General features: G+C 42.4%; 1 pseudogene; it reads right to left on the minus strand.

Moving 5' to 3' along the window:
* Positions 1–14,139: 14,139 nt before the first annotated feature.
* LOC110307692 lies at positions 14,140–15,519 on the minus strand (annotated as a pseudogene).
* Between the last annotated feature and the right edge of the window lie 2,778 nt (positions 15,520–18,297).

The raw sequence follows: 18,297 nt of genomic DNA on the forward strand, positions 1-18,297 counted from the left end.
ACAGTCTTGTGTAGCTGAGGGTAGCCTTAAACTCACTATATAAGCCAGGATGACCTCGAACTCATCCTTCTGCTACCCACCATGTGCTGAGATTGTAGGAGTGAGCTACTGGTTCTGGAGTCTTCAGTGCTGGGATTGTGTGTGCTAGACAGGTACTCTGCAAGAGCTATATTCCCATCCTCTTTTCTAAGACTGGTCTTGATATCTAGACCATGTTTCCTGGAGCTCATGTTTCTCCATCTCTGGTATAGCTAGGTTTGCAGGTCGATGCCACTCTATCCAACTTCAGGTTTTAAGACAGACGTGAGTAGTAAGAGAGCTAAGAATAGACAAATCCACTCTCAAGGTAGGAGAATCCAGAGTCATTCTGCAGGGTTCTGGAAGCAGTTCCCAGTGGACACTGATGGAGGGCTGTGTTTTATTGCAGTGCCAAAATACTTGGTGGGTTTAATAAAGTGGGACTTAATGATATTTGTATGTTGCCATTTGTATTGAGTTACAGTATTTCACAGGCTACATATTTTTTCCCCAGAAGAGAGCCAAATTTGAGGAATTTGCAGAAATTGCGCCCCCAAGTCCTCACCTAGCACTGGGAAGTCTGTAACTAGTAACAAAATGTGCACGTCCCTAGTTTATCAGGAGGCTTCATCCAGGTAAAAGATTTGACTGTGACCTGGTTCTTGGTCTCTCTTCATTATTAACCTAGGCCCTAGCCTAGGATAAGATTCCAAAGCTACCTTCTGTCTTTCCCTCTGTCAGTCCTGGCCACGACACCCCTTTCATTTTCAAATTGTTTCCTTCTAGAAGCCTGAGTCCCACCTCCATCACTCATCAGGTGGATCTGGTCCATCCCAGACTCCTGAGAGAATCTCAGCCCATCCTCAGCAGAAGGTGATCAGAGGGCTTTGCTGGGGATTAAGGAATCTCTCCAGAGGAGTGTTTCTCTGAATGGAACTTGAGAGAGGCAGCATTTTTCTGTTGGGTTTGAAGGGTATGGAGGGACTGGAAGAGTGGGTGCCCTTCTGTGACAGGAGCAAGCCTCATGGCTTCTGGGGTAAATCAGACTTATACAGAGGAGAATAAAATCGAAAAGAGAAAGCAAGCAAGCAAGCAAGCAAGCACAAATGACTATGTGTTTATGAGTGGCAGGAACTTTTTACAGTGGAGCAGGTTGCAGTATTAACAAGGGTCTGCATGGGGTGGAAAGAGAGGGAGGGAGAGGAAGAGGAGGAGGAGGAGGAGGAAGAGAGAGGAAGGGAGGGAACACTAGCTGACTCTAGGTTTTTCCAGCTGACCTCTGATTTTTCCCTCTGGTCACTTAGAAATAGTGTCTGCCTGATCTTCCCTTCCTTCTCTGGAGCAGAGAGGCTTCATACAGGAGACAGATCGCCTCTGACCCCTGGCCTCCACCACTGTTGGGTGACACTATTTTGGGGAATATAAGAACACATATCTAGCCGGGTGTGGTGGTGCACACCTTTAATCCCAGCACTCGGGAGGCAGAGGCGGCAGATTTCTGAGTTCGAGGCCAGCCTGGTCTACAAAGTGAGTTCCAGGACAGCCAGGGCTATACAGAGAAACCCTGTCTCAAAAAACAACAAACAAACAAACAAACGAACGAACACATATCACAGACCAAGGTACAAATATCAGCAATATCCAGCCTGGCAAAACAGCTTTATTTGGGTTACTTACAGAAGCAGAAGTAACTCAGCTGATGAAAGCTGGAACCCTAGAGAGCATTGCACAGCCTTCAGGCAGCTCAGCTCACCTGATAATGACCCTTAGCAGTACTTATAGGTGATATATGCTGGGGACAGGGGATGCCTAGTAAATCTGATGGGTTTTAGGGACTTCCTGAAGCCTTTGAGTTGTTTACTTCTCAAGAGTAGTGAATTCTTTGCAGGATTGAATGCTTTATCTCCTCATGGATCATCTACAAGCCTTCCTTCAAGATGGAGTCAGAAAATGTGGACAGTAGGTGGCACTGTTGGCTTGTGTAATATGATCCACAGTGCATGCTCTAGAGTATGTTGGGACTCATATCTTGGGAGGAGGGAAAAGGAGGAAAGGAAAACAGGAATTTCCTCTGAATCCCAAAAGGCCCAGAAGATAGGCAGTCACTCTTAGTGCACCAAATCATGTGACTCTGACAGGCACAGCCTGAGCAGGACAGATTCCACCCCAGGCTGCCATTTCCTCAGAGACCATCAAAGGGGCTATCACCTCCAGGTTAGGTTAGAGAACTGTCCCCACGATGAGGGGCCTTGTCAGAACCTGATCAGCCCACAGCAGTGCAGCTGATTGCTGGAAGGGGTTGAGGTGAGGGACAGTAGGGTAAAACGGGTGGGGAGGGTGGGAGGCATGGGGAGGGCTTGTGAAAAAAGACCTCGGTGCTGATATTTATGCTCTTTTTGGCATCTTAAGGTGAAAATATGAGCAAATCATTACTGTGTCTCCTCTAGGAGACAGGGACTTTGACAAGAACACAAGAGCTACCGCATGGTTGATAGATCACGATTGGACTACCCGATGCTCAGGAACATCTTGGTTTCTTTTGAATCTGCCTCTTTCTTACCCATCCCTCCCCTTCCCACCATTTCTGGTTCTCTTCACACGGGGGTTGTTCCAGGTGGTCATCTTTATTATTATTATTATTATTTTTAAAATTAACACCTTTTTAATTTTTATGTACATGAGTAATTTGTACGCACGCATGTCTGTGCAGCACCCATGTGTCTGGTGCCAGCAGAGGTCCTCTGGCAATTGAGTTACAGTGAGCAGCCAGATGGGTTCTCTAGAAGAACAGCCAGAGTGCCTAACCACTGAGCCATTAATGCACACCCGCCAGTGATAGTCTGTAGAACTTCCCTAGAAGTTGACAACTCCAGGGTTACTTGTTTCTGTTCATCTTTATTTAGGTCTTGGGGAAACTATGATGTAGGTGTCAAGGTAACAAAGGACAGCTATATGCATCCTTTCTCTCTCTCTCTCTCTCTCTCTCTCTCTCTCTCTCTCTCTCTCTCTCTCTCTCTGGTTTTTCGAGACAGGGTATCTCTGTGCAGCCCTGGCTGTCCTGGAACTCACTCTGTAGACCAGGCTGGCCTCAAACTCCGAAATCCGCCTGCCTCTGCCTCCCAAGTGCTGGGATTATGTACCTTTCAGGATCATTCCTTGTACATACATACTGCCCAGGATCACATCTTCACATGTATGTACCTTCTAGGATCATTCTTTATACACATATACTTCCAAGCATCATGGTTTCATATTTCATATGTGTGTACATATCCTTCTAAGATAAAATCTTTGTTTCCTTATTTATCATTTTTGAGTGAGAACTTTTTTTTTTTAAACTTTTCCGTCATGGCATTTATAATAAAAAACTGAAGAAATGGGGCTGGGGATGAGGCTCACTTGGAACAGTGGCTGCCCATCATCCACAACACCTTCGAATCATTCATCTGCAGAAGTCCATAAAGTGAGTCTGCTGTGCCATACCTGTAACCCTAACACTTGGGAGGTGGAGGCAGGAGGATCAAAAGTCTGAGCTACAGGGGATTCTGTATCAAAATAGACAAACCCCAAATCTAGATGAATGTATAAAAGACAATTTTATTTTCTGTGACCTGGATGGAACCCTTCGATTTCACCATTGTCTTTGGGGACGACTATAGAAAAGTGTGGTTGCCTGGACAGGACATCAGGAGGTGAGATTTCTTGAGGGGCAAAACAGCTTTACCCACTCCTATCAGGAAGTTTGGCTTTATTTTCTTTTCAAAGATTTATCTATGTGTGCGACTGTTCTGCCTTTCTACATGTATGTGCACCATGTGTGATACCTGGTGCCCTTGGAGGTGAGAAGAGGGTGGCTGGTCATCTGGAACTAGAGTTACCAACGGTCATAAGCCACCCTGTGGGAGCTGAGAACGGAAACTGGGTCTTGTGTAAGAGCAGTGATTCCCCTTAACCCCCGAGCTCCCTCTCTAGCCCCTTGTCTAAATGTTTTGGTTATTGTTTTTTTGAGACAGGGTCTTGCTCTGTAGTCCACTCTGGCCTCAAACCTGTGATCCTGCTGCTTCAGCCTCACCAGTGCTGGCATGTTAGGCCTTCAACACCACTCTAAGCAGCATCAGGAGGTTTCCATCTACTGGGCGACGAGGAGGCAGTATGGACGTAAACAGACACGAACCTGTTCCCTGGAGCTTGCAGTCTAAAAAGGGAGATAGACTTTTCTGAGATACATCAAAATTTGAGTGACCCAGATACAAACCAAGGTCAGCAGGCATCTCAGAAGTGCCCATCCGTGGGGGACAGCCTGAGTGAGGGCTGAGGAATATGGATGGCAGACTTCTGATATTCCTGAAATATTTTATGCTATGGTCAGAGGAGAAAGCTAAAAATAATTGTCATGCAAAAAAGTTTGAAAAGCAGAGGCTCTTATCAGCTGGAAACAGTAGCACTCTGGATGCTTTTTACAGCCAGCTTAAATTTAATGGCCCCATGGATGATCCTATTTAAGCTGACAATGACAAAGGCCTTATGAACTTCCCAGGTTACACAGAAGGTAATTATCACCCTCACTAGATGTCTGTGTGTGTCTGAAAAGCAATTTAACTGGCTTTTTATTTTTCCTTTATGTGGTATTGGGGATCAAACCTAGGGCCTTTCGCACATTAAGCAAGTACTATACCACTGAGCTACACCACAAGCTTGGAAAAAAGGATTTTAAAGCCAAGCAAATGTCTGTCAAACCATGGTGCTACAAAAAGTCCAACTCAGGATTTTTTAATTTAACATCAATAGAAAATTGTTGTAGTCATATATATTTTGCCACAAAATACAGTTTCAAAGTTTAGTTCAAACTTTGACCCTAGATTTATGTTAGTGAACATACTTATCCATCTATAAATTTATTTTTATTTTTTAAAGGAATGCTTTAGGAGTAATTTGAGTAGTCACTTTAAATGCCCTTTCACTTGGGACCTTTGAATCTGCCCTTTATCTTCAACTGTTCATTTTGATTCCTCCGTTTAACCTAATTCCTTCCCAATGTATACCTTAAAAAAAATCATTCAGTATTTTCATGATTTTAGGAGACTGAGGTGATCTACTTAAAATAGAACAAAACAAAATACCACAGCATGTCCTTGGTGTAAAGGTTCTTCTTCAGCAAGCATGGTGGTGTGAATGTTATCCTTGTACACGGGAGGCAGATTTGGGAGAGGTGCCAGCCTGCTCTACATAGTTAGTTCTTAGTCAGTCAAGGCTACACAGTGAGACCTTATTCCAAAGCAAACAACCCCCCTCTCTGCCCAAAATTTAGAATTATAGCGGTCATAATAAAAAGTGATACCAATAGTGACCTCACTGACAAATCAGGAAGACCGTCTCTTTTCCAACCCCCTTCTACCTAGAGGATTTGAAAGATACCTACAATGAAACTTTAAAGCACTGAAGAAAAAGATTGATGAAGACAAGATGGAAAATACCTCCCATGGTCATGAACTGAGAAAATCAATTTTATGGTGTTCATGCTACTTAAAGTGCTCTATAGATTCAATATAACCCCCATCAAAATACCAATGCTGTTCTGCACAGAAGTGGAAGACAGTTCTAGGCTGGCAAGATGGCTCAGTGGTAAGAGGTGCTTCACACTAAGCCAGATGGGTCTGATTCCCCAGAGCGCACATGTTGGAGTGAGAGAATTTCCTGTAAATTGTTCCCCCCTCCTCTAATTAATGTAAAAAGAAGCTTAAAAGAAAATCTTGATATTCATATGGATACAAAACCCAGAAGTACCAAAGCATTTTTGAGCAAAAAAGAATCATAAAACTTGATTTTTTTGAGGAAGGGTCTCTTTACAGAGTCTTGGCTGTCTGGGAACTTGTTATGTACACTAGACTGGGCTTGAACTCCCAGAGATCTCCTGCTTCTGCCTCCTGAGTGCTGGGATTAAAGGTGTGTGGCACTACACCTTGCCATAAAACCAGATTTTAAGATGTTCTGTAGAGAAACAGGCAACACAAATAGTATTGAGAAGCTAAGTGTGGTGCCTTATACCTGTCACTCAAGTATTTGGGAGGCTGAAGCAGATTCCCTAAGAATTTGAGGCTAGATTAAGCTACATAGTAAGTTCTAAGCCAGTGTGGGCTATACAATGAAACCCCATTTCAGACAGACAACTCCCCAACACAATGCTTCATAACATGAACACAGAACTCCTCACCCCATTAAAGAGTTAAACTAGAATGGACCAAAGACTTTAAAACTCTAGATCCTAAAACTATTAGAAGAAAATATGGGAAAGCAGTTCCAGCTTTTAAGGGTAACCATTTCCCCAGATCACAGAAGGCAACACGGGGATTGATAGATGGTGTCGCATTCAGTTAAAAGCTTTACATGGCAAAGGGAGCAACAGAGTAAAGAGAGAGCATACAGACATGGAAACATCAGCCAGTTACTCACCCCAGTTTAATATCCAAAACAGAAAACGAACTCAAAGACTTAGGAGCAAACCATCAAGCAGCCTAATACAAATTGAGCAAATGATCTGAGTAGACACTTCTCCAGAAAAGAACTCTAAAGAGCTGATAAAACACAAACAATGCTCAACGTGTCTGGAAATGCAGATCAAAACTACAAGGGACTGCAAAATATCTCAACACTGGGTTAAGAGAAGATTTATGGCCAACCTCACTGGAGTGGTTGTTGGCTGTCAGAGTCACAGGAGGAGTGGACAAAGAACAGTTCTCCTCTCATCTCCTTGCTGTATTCTAGTCACTAGGTGGCAGCCTTCTACAGTGTGGACAGTGACCTGAGGGTCAGAGGGAATGTTGATGGGGAGAACAGACCTGGAATGAGCAGACAGTAGTTTCTACTGGGTGATCTTCAGGTGTTGGTGGACACAGAGCACAGATATATTTAGGGGTGATGATGACATGAGACAAGTGAGTTATTGCTGAACAAAATTCCTGAGTGTGCTATGCATCTCTTCCTTCTCCTCTTTCCCTTCCCTCCTCCCCTTCCTCCCTTCCCCTCCTCCTCCTCCTTTTTTTTTAGAACCGTCTCACGTGGCATAGGCTAGCAACATCTAACTCCCCGGGTTTCTGAGAATGACCTTGCGCTTCTGATCCACCTGCCTCTACTTCTTGAGGGCTGGGATTACAAGTAAGCACCACCATATCTTGTTTATGCAGTGCTGGGAATTGAACATGAGGCTCTGTGCATGCTCTGCAAGCATGCTACCGACTGAGCTGCACCTCCAGCCCAAAAATTAGTTTCTAAGCAGATCTCAGCATTTTCTCTGACAGATATGATTTTGTGGTTGGGGGCCTGACAGGCTAAGTCAGTGTGTTCTGTTCACACACTTACACACATTGAGGGGTTTATGAGCGTTCAGTAAATGGAGACAGTTCACTCTTGTGCCTTGAGGTCTGTCACTTAGCAGGTACATAAACCTTTGCTGATGAATGGTGACTTTTAGTGAGCCACACCCTACCCATCTTCCCTGCAGAATCTCCCTCCTTCCTGAACATGCTCCTCAGGACCCTCTCTGTGGCATTGAGCCCCAGGCTCTTTGCATGATTAGAATTGAGGAAGTATTTGTGCTAGCTTGTGAGTGACATCTTGAAGTATCTACGGCACCAATGTACCTTGAAAGATGTCATTGCAAGACTGACTCTTAGTTGATGCATGACATATTCTGTAGTTCTTATGACCAAAAGAGAACCCACACCAATCCACAGGCCAGTGACCACCGAGATGGTGAACCCTTCACCTTTAAGCACTGTGAGAACGCAAGCAAGCAGCCCAACTGAGCACCATCATAGAGAAATGAGACCGTCTCCACATGCTGTGTGGACACCTGTATAAATCAATCCGCTCTTGCTGCAAGCAAGAGGCATTTCAATATGCTTCATACCAAATTACTTTTGATTACAAAGCTTATCCAGGAGCTAAATGCAGATTACGTCTAGGCTTGCTTCCTTCAGCCAGCTGTGGAGGGTTTTAAAGTGCAAGGGTTCAGCGTTTGTACAGCGTATTTTCTGCAAGCTCAGTGATGCTGTATTTAAGCAGGCACTTGGAGTGTGCTTCCAGAGTTGCAGTTTTCAGCAGCACAGCCGGGTGTTTAGGAGAGTGATGACCGTAATGAGGCTGAAGTAGTTTGATGCGTTCACAGCTCTATGAAGGTGGTTGTATGGATAGTTGAGACTCCAGGAAGACACATGCTGATTATTTCAGTATGATTAACACTGGCAACAGACAGGCTACTCTTCACGAAGCAGCGCCTGTGGAGGAGTAAGATGCTGTCTGAAAACATGCAGGTAAATCATGCAGGACCTCACTGTTCCAGATAGAATTAGAGAGCAGGGAGGGTGAATCTGGACTGGGGAGATGAATTGCTGCGCAGAGTTTGTAACGTGAGTTCAGATTTGTAGTGCCCTAATGCAAAAGAGCTGAACACTATGGCACTGCCTATAATCCTGGAGCTGGGAAAGCAAATGCAGGCAGAATTGCCATATGTGCAAACTCCAGGGTCAGCGAGAGAACTTGCCTCAAAAAAATAAGATGGAGAGAGATTGAGGAAGAAACCCCGTTGCTTGTTTTCCTGAAGTTAGCCTTTCATGTCTATATCATAAAATTTGAAGCTGTGGATTTTCACTCACGTTAGAAATCAAGGGGGTGGGTCAGGTTCACTAAATGTTCATTATCAAGTTCAAAAAGCATGAAGCTACAAAGGAAAGGAGGCATTTGACTATATGAAAAAAGGAACCCTTTTATGTGGCAAATGGGCCACAGGCAGATAAGATATGCCGTCATGAAAGTTCTGTGTGGTTTCACACATGTCTTTGAGAAGTAGCAAGTGATATAAGTTCATGTATGGCTGTTGGACTACTGATTAACACATAAATGAATGAAATACGGCCATAGAGGTGATAATTCCACATGCTTCATGTTTCATTTTAAATTCAATTTTGTTGAAGCACACAATCGTCACAGTGTCATTTAAGAACGAATGTAATAAATGACATCCACTGCATTTCTCAACATAATTTGGCAGTAAAATGCTCATGTTTATTTGTTATTTAAGGAACTCTTAATTCATAGTTAGTCATCACCTCCTTTACCTGGTATCTCTGTCAAACTCTTCATTACTTGTGAAAATGAAAGCCAGAGACAGATCTATTGTCAAAGCCTGCATACACGGATTAAAACCCAGCTGCCATATTTGAACTTTTCTGTGTTTAACTCTTAAGCTCAGTTCCTTGCATCTAACGTTACTTATCATTACTGAAGCATGCATTTCTCTTCTGTTTCCCACTGTCTTCATTTCTTTTTGTGGCTTCATAAAACCTGTGTACATCATTGGAATAAAAATGTGTATAGATTAATGTAGTGAGAGCCTTTTAAACCCTGCTTTAATTTTGAGAAATGAGTTTCTCTGTGGTGTTTCATAATGCTTAAGATGTAATTTGATTTTATTTACCCCGTTACTCTCTTATCCCCGGAGTCTTCTTGTTTTTCAAGTATCCTCTTCCTACTTTAATTTCCACTAACAGTTTTTTAGATATCTTCTATTTTTTCTTTTCTACATGGATGTGACTGTTAAAGGACAATTTGTGGGACTTGGTTCTCTACTTCCACTATGTGGCTCCCAAGGATAGAGCTGAGGTATCATGCTTACTGGCTGAGCATTCAAAAGCCTTTTTATAGTTCCTACATTTTAATGAAAACACACCATTTGCGTTTATGAATCCGAGTAATTCAGCTTAAGATGATGCTCTTGTTAGGAAACAAAACACTATTAGGGATTACAAGAATAAGTAAGAGTATTGAAAAATAGATACATTAGATTTAATTTCCAAATAATCAACAGTTCATTATACATTAAAGAGGTAACAGGTAGTGTACACATTGGTAAACACACACACACATACACGCACACTCATGTACACACACATATAAATATACATACATGCATATTTTTTTCTTGAGACAGGGTCTCAATAGGTAGGTCTGATTGTCCTGAAACTGATTTTCTCAACATAATTTGGCAGTAAAATACTCATATTTATTTTTTATTTTAAGGAACTTTTAGACCAAGCTGGCCTTAAACTCACAGAGATCTGCCTACTCTGTGCTGCCTCTGTGTTGGAATTAGAGGTGTGTACCACAATGCCTGACTATAATTCATATATATATATATAATTCATATATATATTATATGATACATATAATATACATATATAACATGTACAATACATTATACATAGATAACATACTCATATGTACATATGAATATATATATTTAAAAAAATGGTACATATACCACCAGAATATAGTATAGAAGCCACCAGCTGGAGTCACACATGGTACAACTTCAGCATACACTGACCTGTCCTCATTGCAAAATGAGTGAATGGAGGCAGCTAATTTGTAAATTTCTCCCATATCTTTGTTTCCCAGTAGAGAAGCATTCATTGCTGTCTCACTGCTAGCTGCATTAATGAGCAGAGGACGATAGGAAGTTGTGGAAATTCCTGAAGAAATAGAGGGAGCTTTAATTTTTGCTGTGATCCAAGGAAAGTTTACTTATAATCTTTGAACTTTAACTTTCTTCAGGAGTCAGGGATAAGGATATTACCTGCACTCTGGAGTTGTGAGTAGCTAGGATAATATTTAAATGATTTTAGGCAAAGTATTTTTAAGAACTGTATATGATATGATCAAGCATTATGACCTAGAATGGAGAGCTTATTTTGACCCTAGGAGGAGAATTAGGAAATAAGGGGATGGCGGACTTCATGCTCACCAACACGCCTGTGCCAGCAATCACCCACTAATGGTGTGATGTAATCTCTGTGTGTAAGTTTTAGAATTTGGAAGTTAAAATGTATCCATGGGCTGGAGAGATGGCTTAGTGGTTAAGAGCACTGACTATTCTTCCAGAGATCCTGAGTTCAATTCCCAGCAACCACATAGTGGGTCATAGCCATCTGTAATGCAATCTGATGCCCTCTTCTGGTCTGTCTAAAGAGAGAGACAGTGTATTCACATAAAATAAATAAATAAATAAATCTTTAAAAGAAATTTATCTATATCCAACCAATAAGACCAGTGTGACAGGAAGGCAATTATATTGTTCTAATGCAGTGTGATTAGATCAATGAACTCATCAAAACATTGCTGAAATCTTATAAGGCAATTTTTTTCTATGAACCAGTTTTATTTTATTTGCATTTAACATGATTATACACATGCATGTGTCTAACAAGATCTGCGCTGTCACTTTAAAAATACAGTGCAATAACATTCAACATGAGGTTCTTCATATTTATATATTTTCCTTCATGCGGTAAGCTGCTAAAGTCAAGCACACTGATGCATGGTTGGCTGCAGTGTCCTGAAGTAGCTAAGTTTATTTAAACACCTTAAAAAAAAAAAGACAGTTCAGTGCAATAATTATGTAGAAATTAGACCATTTACTTAAATACTATCTTAAGATATGATTAAAGAATGTTGCATTAGAACTGCTAGCCTAGTTACCCTTATCCCCAGTATGAACAATGAAGACTGCCAGGTATGCTGGGCAAAGAATCTAGAGCGTTTTCTGCTTAATGAAGTTGTGTTTATACACTAGAGCTGCCAGCCCTGTCAGAACAATGGTTTTTATTCTTACAAACTACAAAGTTCAAAATTACCAAAGAAAACCAAAGCAAGCGCATTATCTTTCATTTTGCTGAAAATGCATACAGGAGAATAGGTTCAGAACCTAAAATTTCTTACTTTAGGTACAGCTTTTCAATCTTACCCACAGTTCTTGGCATACGCCAGGTCAGAAAGTGGATATATCTTTTTGGAAACATAATAATGATTAATAGAAAGTTAAGTTCTTCCATCCTCAGTGAACTGCACTTGCCCAGCCACATGGAGGGTAGCTCAGTCACAGTAAGAGTGAGTTGGGGATAGACACTGCCCCTTTAAGGCTATCACACCCAACCCAACTATCTCACAGGAAGCAATCTGTGCTAAACAAAGTTCCTTCTCCTCTGGCTTAAAATTAAGTGCCTTCCAGTCACTTTGCATGTACCATACCAATTTGTATGGTAGCTATGAGTTACTGAAATGTTTACCCATGATTGTAAAGCAAAAACCTTTGTTGAAGTAATTTTAATTGACAATGTACCTTTACCTCATTGATGCTTTGCCAAAACTACAACCTGTCATCTCCTTTATTAGGAAGCAATTAAGAGATAATTTTGGAAAGTTGTCCTAGGAATATTCATCTAGTCATCAATAACAGCTTTTGGTCAACCATGTTAACAGATATATGTAATGGCAAAATGATTAAAACATTTCCCATAATCCTGTGCTCTCCTCCACCAGGGAAGCTGGCTAAAGGCCACAAGCCCATATCTGCAAGGGAAGAAATGGCCCAGAAGCCCAGTGAGTAGAAGCAGTCATTCATTGGGCCTTGCAGGTACCACCAGGGAGTGTGTGGGTTATTTCTGACACACCCACCACTAGCCAGGCAGGGAAGAGGCAGTTCCTGAGTTGGCAAGCACATTTGCATGCACATATTGCACAGGCTCACACACCCCAGGACTAGCCCCTGCTCCAGATAAGTCAACTTTGGCTTACAGAGCAGGAGAAGGAGGTAGCCAGGGACCACACTCTGGGTGACAGGGAGCCATCTCAGTATCACACTGAGCAGAAAAGCTGCCCAGAAACACATGGATATTTCAGCTTCAAGTGACTACACTGGACACTACCAGGGCCACAGGCACTAAGCCAACATGAGCCATCATGGAAAAGGAGAAGTTGTCTGCAAGCTTTTCCCTCTGTGTATGGTATCATGGACAAATAAGAAATACATGTGTTGCTGATGAGGTGAAAACTTGGTATAACCCAGTGTCACTCCGAATCATTTTTCAAAAACCCTGCAGTTATTTATTGGCACTTTAAGATGGCCAGAGGCCAGGTTCTAGCAGTCCAGAAGCTTGTTCATAATCAACAAATAAGATTGTCTATGGTCAAACATCAGATAAAGAATATTTCCATTTAAAAGAGAAAGCATAAAAAGCACTGACAAGTAGTGCTACAAAACCGTTACTCCATACCTCTAAAGAACTGTTTGGTCCTCTTTTAACAGGGGAGGTGGGAGGAGAAATGGGAGGCCTATGCAGTAAGACTTAAGAACAAGCCAATAGTGTGTGTGTGAGTGTGTATTTGTGGGGGGTCCAAAACTACCAGGCCAGAGTGGCTTTTCTGAATTGTATATGCCTCTTTCTCACTGGTAAACTGACTGCTAGTTGTATAGGCATTTTCAGGCTTCCCTTTTACCCATTAGAGTGTAAGTTAGCAAGTTTGCAACCTTTCTTTCTATCAACAAAGACATTTTCCAGCTTTATCACTTCTGAAAGAAGCTGTCTGCATTCTGGTATCTTGTCTTCTAACCTGAGAGAATATAAGTCTGCTTTGTAGTTGAAATCATGGCCTAAACAAATACCTAATTCCTTACATCAAGAGTCTGAACTGTTTAGTGAGTAACACGTATATGAACGTAAGATACAAAGACTATAAAAGCAAGGCCTAGAAGCCACAAATGTAAAAGAACAGAGTCAAACTTGACTACTGGCCTACTGTTTACTTTCTAAGTTTACTTGTTACAAAGCAAATATTCTTTCAAATTTGTACACTGAGGTTTACCTGTTCTCTGTTTTTGCTTTTATTTATTTATTGAGAGAAAGGGGTTCTGTATAAAAATAATGATACTACTTTAGGATTCATATTTCCATTCATCAAAGGAAATTCAAGTTGATCCAAAATCTTCTTCAGAGGTACAGAAGTAGGAGGTTGGTGGGCACTTGGAAAAGCACACGATCTCCCTAGACATACAGACACAACTCAAAACCCACAAAGCCTGAATAAGAACTTGTCTCTTCTAAGCATAGAGTTAAAAGCGGAATGTTGCATTTTAGCCTGTACATAATTAAAAGGTTGAAAGACATTAGAAACTGCCTACTGCTACATTCATTACAAATTACCTGTGCTGATCACATATCTGCAGATGAGCTAAGCGTCAGGCAAGGAGGGCCCATGTGGGCACCTCATGCTGCATAAAAGAAGAAAAGTTCAGACGTAGAATATGAGTTCGGGGATCTGCCCTCCCTGTACACCAGTGCCATTGGTGCTGTCTGAGGAGCACTGGAACTGGACAGTCACCTTGCCACACTGAACTTCCGTCATGCCTTCCTGCCCAAAGTAGCTGAGTTCATTGCTGTCCAGCACCACGCTGGCTGTGTAGAAGGTGTATGGCTCAATCTGCACTGGATACTCAAACCACACAGGGAAGGTATTGCTGGTTCCGTCTGAGAAGTACTTGCTAAAGTTCTGGCCCAGGACAACATCCTGCCGTTTGAGTTCGATCTTTGCACTGTACTCGGCAGAGCCTCAGCTGGGGCCGTACAGCCCAAAGCCAACGATGAACACCCTCTTATCAACTGCAAACTGGATGCACAGCGACTCTGATAGCGCCACTGGTTGCTTTGATAGGCACATGACTGGAATCGGTGACAACGCTGGGGGACCAGGCCCTTGTGGGCTTTACTCACAAACTGCAGCTCTGGTTTTTTGGATGCAGTGTACCAGAGGAAGATGTCACTGGTCTCATTGAGAGTCAATACATAGGACTGTGCAGCACCATTTGCAAAATCATCCAGGGCCATGGTGGGGATGCCGATCAAGTACAGGGCCTTTCCTAGGACCTTGCATTTATTTTCAATGCTCAAGGCCAGATCTTGCCGCTGGCATTCTACCTCAGCCCAGTTCAAGGCTGCCTCAAAAAACCACCATTTCTTTGGCATTCAGCGTTTCCCTGAGGAGGGTACTTTCGAGTGTCTGGAAGTCGATGTCACAGAACCCCTCAGACTTAAGCGCTAACTCAGCCTGGGCATCAATCACCTCCCAGCAACGTTGTGTGAGGTCCGACTCCTCAAACAGGCAGCTCTGGGAGAGGAGTACGCAGGCGTTCTTGGCGCTTAGGCTGGTCTCCAGGAAATTAACACAGGCTCTGGCAAGGTGAGAAACTATGTACTTTTGGGCAGCATACAGTGTGGCCAGCACTGTGTCTGCAGCCAAGTCAATTTTATCACAATAGATGTATTTCAGCATGGTGAGGAAAGCAGCAGGTTCCACGTCTGGGATTCGGATTTCATCTTTGTCCTCAACAAGTTCTCCGTAAAACATTACATGGAACACTGAGCTCCCGACAGCTAGGACGTATTTGTGTCCTGGCAACCGCTGAGTCCCACCTGGTGTTCCAACCACAAAATGTACGTCTGCCATCAAGTCATTATTGAACATCACTGCATTTCTTTCTCTGATGGTGGGATAAAGACCCTGCCAGTTGGGGGCAGGGATGAGGTGCTGCTGCTGCTGCTGGACAGTGGTGCTGTTGGAGTGGGCTGGCTTCTTACCCGGGAATATATCAGCAGCCATCTTCTTCTTTTTAGTCTTCAAGGTAATTATTTCATAACAAACTGGGGGCAACTTGCTGTTCTCACTGTCACTGCTGCCGCCACCACCACCACCGCTGCTGTTGGCTTTCTTTGAACCTTTTTTGGACCTGTTATTACTGTCTTGTCAGCCTTCTGCGTGGCCATGGACGCTACCTCCGTTCCGTTCGCAGCTCTGACCAGGTGCCCGCTCCGCAGGAACTCAGGGATCCAGAGCCCGGCGGGCGAGGTGGGCACCCACCATAATGCTATTTTCATATAAATACTTGAACTATACGTTACCTATAAATACTTAAGATGTTTAATACACTTGCTGGATGAACTGCCTGCATGCCACCATGCTTCCATGATAATAACAGACTAAACCTCTGAAACTGTAAGCCAGCCCACCAATTAAATGCTTTTCCATTATAAGAGTTGCCTTGGCTATGGTGTCTCTTCACAGTAAAAGACAGAAATTGGCACTGGAAGGTGGAGCCATTGAGAGATGGAACAGCGGTAGGTCAACTGGAGGGTGTGCACTGGGAGGAGATAGGGCCTGCAGCCTCTTCCTCTCTCTTTCACTTCCTGGTTTCTACAAGCAGCTCCTCCCATCACATGCTCCCCTTCTGACGACTGAAAGGGTTGGTGTGTGCATGATGTCCCATTCGTTGTTTTCTTCCCAGTTCCTTCTAAAACTCCCAATTGCCGTGTGAACTGTCATTCCAGGATGATTTCAAACATAGCTTTTACTCATTCTCCGAGAAAAGGACATTTATAAAGATCTGGCCACTCGGCCATGATCCTATCATTCATTTTCCCAAGAGAGACTAGACGGTGAACTAGAAGGGCAATGTGCTGTCTGAAACGGACCCTTTACAAAGCAGGCACAACCCAACACTTGCTACTTTCGGGCTCAAGGATCCTGCTATTCTATCCCAGGATCCCTTCCCCCGTTACTGGTGGTTTGTGGTAAAAGTATAGGAGATGCAGAGGACAGCTCCATTCCTTGAATGCTTAGTGTTTTAAAAATCAAGGCAGAGAAGGACGCCTGTGATCATTTGTGTGTAGGAATAAATGCACAAGATAGACAGGGTGGCCTGGCTTGTTGCTGGGGAGTACTGCTTTTTAGGAACTGTGAGGACCCATCTGGGACAGGATAGCCTAGCTTATCAGTTTGTACTACCAGGTCACAGGAGCTCCTCATGAGAAAGAGAGCTCTCTGACAAACCTGTCGGTTTGTCTGTTAGTTGAGAATTTAAAGTTCTATCAGAGGATAAAACTAACAAACTAATGACAAATTTTCTGAGGGAAGAGATACTTTAATCACTATTCCTGGGATTTATGTTCAGAGCAATTAAGGAAATCTATGAAATAAGAATGTTAATCATGGGATGACCATTTGGCACTTAGCATGCACTGTTATTAGTTGACTGGGGCATGCAAGCAGAGGATGTTAGAAGCAGTTTCATTACATGGAATTAAGAACCTAGAAAAATCAGATATTTACACAGAAATGGGTTTAAAATGAGAGCTTAAGATATCTCTGACTTGGGCTGGAGAGATGGCTCAGTGGTTAAGAGCACTGACTGCTCTACCGAAGGTCCTGAGTTCAAATCCCAGCAACCACATGGTGGCTCACAACCATCCGTAATGAGATCTGACGCCCTCTTCTGGTGCATCTGAAGACAGCTACAGTGTACTTAGATATAATAATAAATAAATCTTAAAAAAAGAGATATCTCTGATTTAACTGTTATTAAAGTATGGATGAGCAAGAGTTAGAGATAAACAGCACCAAACCCCTTTTGCCCAGGAGCACAAACAGTAATGAAAGGGAACGCCGCAACACTATTCAAGTTTCAAAAAAGCAAGATTGTTTCTTTTTCTTTTTTCTTTTTTAACTCAAGGCCCTATTAAAATGCTACTGGGGGCATTTTTCCATGATAGTCTAAACACTTAATTAATTAATTAGTTAATTCATTAATTTAGAGATTTATGTATTTTTATTTTACGTGTATGAGTATTTTTGCCTGCATGCCTGCCTGTGCACCACACATTTATGCAGTGCCCAAGGAGGCCAGAAGAGGGCACCGGATTCCCTGGAACTGAGGTTGCAGATGTTTGTGAGATACCCTGTGGGTGCTGGGAACCAAATCCAAGTCCTATGGAAGAACAGCTAGCGCTCTTAACCACTGAACTATCTCACCAGCCCCTTTAACCACCTTATTGTCCAACCCAATCTGGTTCCTTAGCTATGTACATGAGACAATTTTAACACCTAATAAACAAAGAAAATTCAGCTTTTAACATCTGTATGCATTTTTGTTAAAGTTTTGAATCTATTATTTAATAAAATAATTACTTACTTCTGTTTTGATTTCATAGGTCATTGCCATAAGTGTCTGGTGAAGGTATTTGGCATAAGTTACCTGTCAAGGCTGGATCTCAGAAGAATGCTCAGGTTCTCCAGATTTAGCAACTGGGATCTGAGTTCTCAACCTGCCAATTCTGTTTGCTTTTCTTTCTTTATTTTTTTTTTTATTTCTGCAGTTTTACAAGTGATTCATTTATTTACTTATTTATTTATGCCCATCCGTGTTTTGCCTGGGTGTATGTGTGTGTGATGCTGTTGGATACCCTGGATCTGGAGTTATAGACAGTTGTGATTAGCCACATGTACCATGTGGGTGATGGGAATTGAAACCAGGTCCTCTGGAAGAGTAGCTGGTGCTCTTAACCACTGAGCCATCACTGTGGCCCTTTTTTCTTAATTTTAAAGTTTTTTTTATCATTC

Source organism: Mus caroli, chromosome 13, assembly GCF_900094665.2.
Source record: "Mus caroli chromosome 13, CAROLI_EIJ_v1.1, whole genome shotgun sequence".
Lineage (NCBI taxonomy): Eukaryota > Metazoa > Chordata > Mammalia > Rodentia > Muridae > Mus > Mus caroli.